General features: G+C 27.9%; 1 protein-coding gene across 2 annotated transcripts in view; it reads right to left on the bottom strand.

Moving 5' to 3' along the window:
- LOC117179853 (FMRFamide receptor) overlaps positions 1–8543 on the bottom strand; it is a 138628-nt gene that overhangs the window by 122564 nt on the left and 7521 nt on the right. For both annotated transcript variants that reach the window (XM_033372004.1, XM_033372005.1), the window contains exon 2: positions 5066–5492. The gene's annotated coding sequence lies outside the window, so the exon portion shown is untranslated. The remainder of the gene's footprint in view (positions 1–5065; positions 5493–8543) is intronic.

Genomic DNA, 8543 nt, shown 5'->3' with positions numbered 1-8543 from the left:
CAATGCTAATTAAATTTAAAGTATTTTTTATCATTATTTTCGCAAAAAAGTTTTATTTCTAATTTTCACATACCTGGAGTCAAAAATAGAATGCAGGGATGTGATTTAAAAATTCTATGAACACCATTCATATATCATTGTATGTAGTTATATATCTTGTATGCAGATAACACTCAGCGAGGACCGTTTACAAGCGAAGCGATTGTCGTAAATAGTTATCCAATATCGACTTACGAAATCTACATATAGATAGAGAAACTATGAAGCACTCTGATTTAAATGGGACTTCTCTTATATTGTAGAAGAATTGAATTATATTTCAATTTCATTGAAATTCATGCACCGAATTTCAGTGTCTCGGAATGCAGAATTAGTTAAAACTATATCTAATGCGTGTACATTTCTGGATGTACAGTCAAGCTCAAAGTTACTCAATTTTTATCTTGATTGAAAAAATTGACAAAGATAAAAAGGCCTGTGTTTAAGATGATATTCATATTTTTTAGTCAGTTTCAATAATCAATAGCTTATTTTATCCCTAGAAAGATCAAACAAATTTCTAGTCAAACTTAACAAATTTCTAGATTTAGAGATAATGGATTTCAAGAAAATTTAATGGAATTGAAAGGAAATACACGTAATTAACTAAATTAAGAGTAAATTCAGCGTCATTTAACGAGAACCATAAGAAATAAATTAAATTAAACGTTCAAAACAATTCAACTAAATTCAATACAAAATAAATATATTTCATTTTAATTGAACTACTTTTAAGATAAATTCAAACAGAGTATAATTGAATTTAAATTAATTTATAAAATTCAATCTAAATCCAAGAAAATTTATGGTGTATTATGAAGTTTAAAGTGCTTTTATTTAATTCTATGAAAATAAGGGAAATTTCAAGGAATCAAATTCAATTTGAGAGCATTCAACCTTAATTTAATCCAATTGAATAGACCACTGCGGAATTAATTTAAGAATAAAATTCAAAGAAATTCAACGGAATTCAGGTGATATTATTTTAATTAAATGGCATTAAAAAATTAAATCTAAAACTATATAAATGAAAAAAAAGTTTGAAAAGAATCCAATGAAAATTAATTGAAGATAATGGAATTCAACTGAATTTGAATGTGTTCAAATTATCTCAATGTAAAATTATCATAATTTGATTCAATTCAATAATTTTCGGGTTTTCAAAAATTAATAATTATAAATTTTAATTTTAATTAAGAGCAAAAATCAGTATTCATTTATAATCGAGTTAAAGCACAGAAAATCAGAATTCTCGTCATTTAATTCTTCTAAATAAATTATAGGTTGTGTTTACACAACAGGTACCGGTAAAAAACATATTTGAAGGATAGAACCTGGATTGCAGGAAGAAGATATTAAAAAATTAATTTTTTTCAAATGTGTTTAATGCTAATGTTCGATCCTCAATATCGGCCATCTTGCTAGTTTGTTTCCCAGACTAAAAATCCTTGAAAAATGCTATTTCTGTGACCAGTCACAGAGCTGTCTTCCAGTCCGCTCACACGATGTTGGGAAGGGTTAAGTGGTTTGATCAAAATTATTTCTGTGAACAGTCACAGGGGTGCCTTCCCATACCACCAACAAGACGTTGGAAGGGGGTAGGGGTTTGACCATCATTATTACTGTGAACAGTCAGAGGTGCCTAACCCCCCTCCCCTACGAGACGTTGGAAAGGGGTCGGGGTTTGACCAACATTATTTCTGTGAACAGTCACAGGGGTATCTTCTAGCCCCCTACCCACGATATGTTGAAGAAAAGTTAGAAGAATTTGAATTCCATGAATTGTTTGGATTCCATGAATTCCTCAGATTTTATGAATTCCACAAATTTCATGAATTCCGTGAATTCCATAAATTCCACGAATTCCGTAAATTCAGCGAATTCCATGAATTGTTTAAATTGCATGAATTCCTTGAATTACATGAATCCACTTAATTGCATGAATTCTTAGAATTTCACGAATTCCATGAATGTGCGCGCTCAGCCGCTACGTTGCTAGAAATGTGCTTTTTAAAAAAACCGGTAAAAAAATTGTCGGTACCGATAATTTTTTTTTAATGGCGCCGACCATTTTTTTACTGAAAACATTAGTTTAAATTGTCTTTTTGAATTCGAATTGTTATTTACAAATATTTGTCTCACACCACACTTGAATGTAGAAAATTTTCACTCAACGAATACATTCCTAATATTTTCATGTTAATCCAGAATGAAGGCGAATAAATATTTTTCGTTCATTTACCTTTCTTATAAAGGTATATCGGTGTAAGGAAACGTGATTTGAATTTTTTAACACCGAGATAAGTTTAATCTGAAAATTGTGGGCGGAGGATGTGATGTATTGATATTGACCACACGCCCACTATTTCCACGTCAAGTATCTCATGAATGAACAGCAGGAATTACAGTTTATTGAAGGTCAGATTAAAGTTTAAAATGCTTCTCCATCCTGAAAAAGTTTGAAAAATTTATAAACATTTCTCTTTCTTTATATATTTTATAATGTTTGCCAAGCAAATTTAAGAATATTCTTTTTCATTAAATGAACACTTTTTATCTCGAAAAATTTGTCTCTTATAAATTCTTCAATTAAAATGATTTTAAACTAGCAAATATAGCGGGCTGCGGTGTTTTTTAGATTCTTTTCATTTGTATTGCTTACTTATCAATTTAAAATGTATACTTATATATAAGATTTCATCCCAGCGGGAATTAGAAACCAAGAAAAAAATTAATTAGTAAATTTGGGATTTTCTTTCATAATAGAATGTTCTTAAAAGATGTTTACAAATGAATACTCTTGAATTTTAAAGATGTGTAAATACAAATTCTAAAATTTTGATGATTTTAAAAATCAAAAGTCAGTAGTTCAATTATAAGTCTTCTAAATTGGAGAAATTTGGAATTTTAATTATAAAAATTAAAGAGTTTGTCATTTCAAAACTTGCATAATTTTTAATTGTGAAGTTAGATATTTAAAAATTCTTTAATTATAAAGATTAGAAATTTAAAGTTTGACAATTTTCAAGATTTACAATTGAAAATTTTTCAGTTTTAACGATTTGTAATTTAAAGTTCTTCAATGGTGGAGATTCAGAATTAAAAAATTTGCAACTTTAAACTTGTATGAATAAAAATTCTTATATTTGGATGATTTTTCAAATAAAGAGTCAAGTATGAAATTCTAAATTTTTCAAATCGAAGAAATTTTTAATTTAAGTGGTTAAAATTAGAGAACTTTCTATTGCAAAATTTATGACTGGCCTAATTTTTATTAATTGCACATAATCAACATGGAAAACGGTTGAACTTTTTTTTGTGTATTCTTTGTTGCTGTTTAACATTTACTATTCAAAGTTCTACAATTTTGAAGAGTGACAATCGAAAGTTCTTAAATTTTAAAGATTTAAAATTTAAATTTCTACAATTGAAAATTCTTAAATTTGGAAAATATATAATAAAGATTTTTTCAATTTTCATGGTTTATATTTTAAAGGTATTACATTTTGAACGCCTTTTCGGAATAGATTAAGTTTGAAAATGTTTAATTTTTAATTATTCAATTTTGAAGATTTAAAATTGAAACTTATTTCATTTTTTAGATTTTCAAATGAAAATTTGTTTCAACTATAAGCAGTAAAAATGACAGCGTTGATTTCTTTTTTGGAAATTCTTATAATTTGTGTTTCGGTATATAAAAAAATTTGAGCGGCTCGAAAGTTTGAGCCCGCCTAGAGCGCTCACCTGCTGGATCTCGCGCTACACGCTCGCTCATTGTATTTCACCCACCTTTTTGCATGGGACTTCAAAAATTAAAGTCAAATCACTGACAACTGAAATTTAGCGTGCCACGTGTCACTTGGGAAAAAATATCAGGACAAAATTTGTATATCTAATCTAGGCAAACAAATTTGCGATTAAACATTTCACTGTACCTTGTGTCTGTTTTCCTAAAATTTGATTTGCTTATTTGCAATTCCATTCTTTACAATAAAAACAACAATTACGCATCTTATCAAAAAATTAAGTTAATAAATTTTTCGACCTTTTTTGGTGGAAAAGTTTTTTTAATTCATTTTTTTCGTATTTTGTGCCGTTTTTTCAAAAACTTGTCTTTTTCCTTAAATGTTCTTTTTCACAATTAAGGCAAAAACTACGCGTCATATTGAAAAATTGTTTCTAACAAATTCGTAGATTTTTTGGATTAACAATTTTTGTTTATTCGTTGTTTTCGTATCTTCATCTTGCATACTTTACTGAAAAATTGATTTTTTGTAGACAGCACTTCTCACAATTAAAACGAAAAATATGGCTTATAAAAAATTGTTTCAATACAATTTATTCATCCTTTTAAAATGAACAATTTTGATCCTTAAATTTGTTTCAATATTTCGTACAGTTTTCCTAGAAAATGGTATATTTGATTACTTTGAAAGCATTTTCGGTGAATAAAACTAGAACCGTTGCTTAAAACTGGCTGGTTAATGAACTTTTTTTTTCTTTTCATGCCTTAAAAACGTGTGCCAAAGCTCAATCCAATCTAACTAGTCTTTCAAAAGTTATCATGCCAACAGACTACAGGAAGACAGACCGACAGACACCTTAGTAAAGATAGTTTTTTCTGACTCAAGGGATCTCAAATTAGAGATTTGATGAAAACTGACCAAGTCAAATTTGACATGACACTGATACCTTCTCATTAGAATGAAAATGTAAGAAGGAGCTTTGCAGAACTTCAAGTTACTTTAATCAATTCCTGGAAGTGTAATAAATTAAAATTTTCACGAAGTAACTGTAGCTATAATTAGATCATTTCTTGAAGAAACTTCCTCAACACTGCATCTATAGTTTTAAAAGATTCTCAAGTCAGATAAAACTGTTTGTTATGTCGATCATACATGATGAAAATTTAATATATTTAATTGCGAAGGAATTAATTGTAAAGGAATGAATTTGATGATAATTGTATATAATTAAATAAAAGAATATTTTTAATTATTATAATAAAATTTTGAATTCATCTTACCAGAATCTGTCGTCCTAATTTTATCTCTTCAATAAGACATCGCTGCAGATTTCCAATACGAATCGGAGAAACCGTCTTCAGGATTTGAATTCTGGTATATAGTCTCAGCAGCATAATTTGATATAACAGAACGAGAGGGAAACTCGGGAACACGAATTAGTAAACTCTCCATCGGGACTCCCAGCTTTCAGAACTATTCAATTTTCCTCTGAATTGGTTCGTTGTTAAAACTTTTCACTAAGCACTTTAAGTTCAGTGTTATTGCCATTCATTTTTCTTTTTCTTCTTTAAAAGATGAATTCGGAAAGACAAGACTTCCTTAAAAGATGCGAACGATTGCAAACACTTCCTAAATATTCCAAGACCCTCTTTGATTTTCACCACCCTCGGAAACTTTTCGCATGACACTGCATATTGGCAGACATTTCTGGAAAATTCAAATAACTCAACTAAACAGGATCAAAGGAATTTCTCTTTATATTAAAAAAAATCCAATTCATTTTCTCAAATTTACTTTTCCAATCCAGAAACGTGAGAAAGCAATTTTGGTACCCAAATTGAAAGTATTATATTATGAGTTTTATTATCCCAACGCCTATGTTACGTAATTCTTTCAAAAAATGTTTGTTTGTATCAAAAAAATATTATTTTGACTATTTATCAAAGATATAATTTGTTTGAGTTATTTAAAAAATTATAAGAATTTCCAAAATATAAATCAACGCTGTCATTTTTGCTATTCAAAATTGAAGAATTTTCAATTGTAAGACTATAAAATTTAATAAATTTCCATTTTAAATCCTCAAAATTGAACTTTTTACATAAAAGCACACAAAATTGCATCATTTTCTATTACATGCAACTTGAAAATTAAAGAATTTTCCATTCTAAATCTTCAAAATTGAAATACATATTCCAGAAAATGTTAAAAATTAAATCATTTTAAACCATAAACATTCCTAATTAATGAATATTAAGTTTGTAATCTTTAAAATAGAAGAAGTTTAAATTACAAATCGTTAAGCTTGAATAATGTTCAAAATTGTAAATCTTCAAAAATGAACTATAAAAAAACGTTCAGAATTACACATATTTAAAACTAAAATTTCCATAATTAAATCATTTTCAACTCTATATTTTCTGAAAATCATTATATAAATCATCAAAATTGAACTAATGTAGCCCAAAATTTTATAAAATCAGGGGAAATAAGGTGATTTTTTATAAGAACAGGAGAATAATAGAAGAATAAATTCATTAAAATGAAATTAAGGTAAATACCGTAACAAATTCACTATGAAATCCTTTAAACTCCGAATATTTCAAAATCAAAAAAGACGAATTTTCAACAAAACAAGATAACGAAGTTTTAATCATACTTGAAAGTTGAACTTTCAGTAAAAAAAGACGACATTTTATAGACACTAAATCTTTTAACCAAAAAAAAGATCACTTTATGAAAATAGTTAAATTTTTAACTTGCAAAAATAGATTTTGAACGAAATGGACGAATTTCCAAACCAAAAAGATTAAACTGAGAAAAAAAATTCTGTTGAATCAAAAGTATGCATATTAAATAGAATCTGCTTTTGACTGAGCGCAATAGTGCTTATAACTTTTGATTCAACAGCATTATTTGCTCAGCGTAGAATTCTACCAAAAATAGTCGAATTTTCAAGACTAAAAATTCCTTTTCAACCAGGAGAGATGTCCTTTTTACCATAAAGGATGAATTTTTAATTAATAAATGAATTTTTAATCAAAAGATGGATTTTCATACAACAAATATGAATTTTAACCAATTAGTTGTATTTCCAACCAAATCGATGAATTTTTCATCAAAAAGATTGGTTTTTATCAAAGAGATTAATTTTCGACCAAAAAAGACAAATTTGAAACAAAAAAATAGGTACACTTACATATAAATAATGTAACTCCTAAACAAATAATTAAATTTCAAACGAAAAATATATAATTCGAACAAAACGCTCCGTTTCTGAATAAAAGAAAAGTTTTCTACAAAATTGTTGAAGTTTCAAGCCAAAAAGACGAATTTTCTGTAAAAAAGTTCAATGATCAACCGGAAAATGTGAATTTTTAGTTAACGTGATGAAGATTCAACCAAAAAATTAATTTTTTAGAAAATAGTTAAACTGTAAACCAAGTAGTTGATTTTTCAATCAAAAGAAAGATGAACTCTCAATGAAATATATAATAGTTGATATTTTAATCAAAAAAGATTTATATTTTAATTTAAAAAGCAGTTAAAATCAACCAAAAAAGGCAAATTTTCAACAAAATGGTTGAATGCTTGACCAAGGACAGATTAATTTTCAACCAAACAGTTGCATTTTTAACAAAAAAATATGAATTATCAACTAGAAAATGAAGGGCCACACGGCATACGAGCGTAACTGCCAAATTTTTGAAAATAGATTCATTGGCTTTAACTACTTGTTTCCCCCTAACTCGTGTCCCTGTAGAAGATTTTGGTTGAGTTCGACCCGAAAGTAGGTCTAGGAAAAGAAGTCAGTGCATACGCGTAAGTGCCACTACGCTTGCTGGAGTAAGTGCCATTTTTCATGGTGTGGTGTCATCGCGGCGTCATTGATTTGAAAAGCACGTGCCAATTCTGGGATTTTAAAAGTTTTTCCGTAAAAAATTATGAATTCTTGCAAAGAAATAGTTGATACATAAGTTACTTTTTATGTGTTAAAATTGAAGCTTTCTGGTGCTCGTCGATTTTTGACCAGGGTTCAACAAAGCCTAATAGTACCTCAAAACTTTTTTGCAATTTTATGTTAAAAATTACTTGCGTGAAACTCTGACAGTTTTTTAGTTCTCCTGTAAGATTTGGGTTTTGACACTTACGCCCATATGCAGTGTGCACCTTTAAATATCAAATTAAAAGTATAAATTTTCACCAAAAATGAAATACCTGAAAAAATTAATTTTCAACAGATGAATTTCCAATTTAAAATGATGAACCTTAAAAAATATTAATTTAAAAAAAAAATAAGATTCAATCAAAAATTTGATTTTTCTACCCAGAAGTATCATTTTATAAAAATGGAATATATACTTAAATTTTCAACCAAAGAGATGAATCTTATAAGAAAAGAACAAAAAACGATTTTTTAAAAAAATTATTCGACTTTCTGCTAAGTAGTTGAATTTTGTATTAAAAAAATGAATTTGAAACAAAAAATATAATAATAGACTTTTTAATAAAAAATAGTTCGATTTTCTTATTGGGTTCTTTTAATTTAATTCGAATTTAAGCACAAAAAACATCAAAAGGATGAGGTTTTTTAAAAACAAGGGGGAAAAGAAGAAAAATCCTTTACACAAAGAGAATTGAGGGGAATAGGGGAAAGAGTATAAAGTATGAGATATGAAAGTGATATTCAAACTTATTAAGTTCGAAACGTTACTTCCACTGATCCTCCGCCCCTCCACCCTGTTACTAACCGTAGTT

This window comes from Belonocnema kinseyi, chromosome 9, assembly GCF_010883055.1.
Source record: "Belonocnema kinseyi isolate 2016_QV_RU_SX_M_011 chromosome 9, B_treatae_v1, whole genome shotgun sequence".
NCBI classification, from domain to species: domain Eukaryota; kingdom Metazoa; phylum Arthropoda; class Insecta; order Hymenoptera; family Cynipidae; genus Belonocnema; species Belonocnema kinseyi.
Note: the sequence above shows the minus strand (reverse complement) of the source record. Positions and strands in the feature narration are given on the sequence as shown.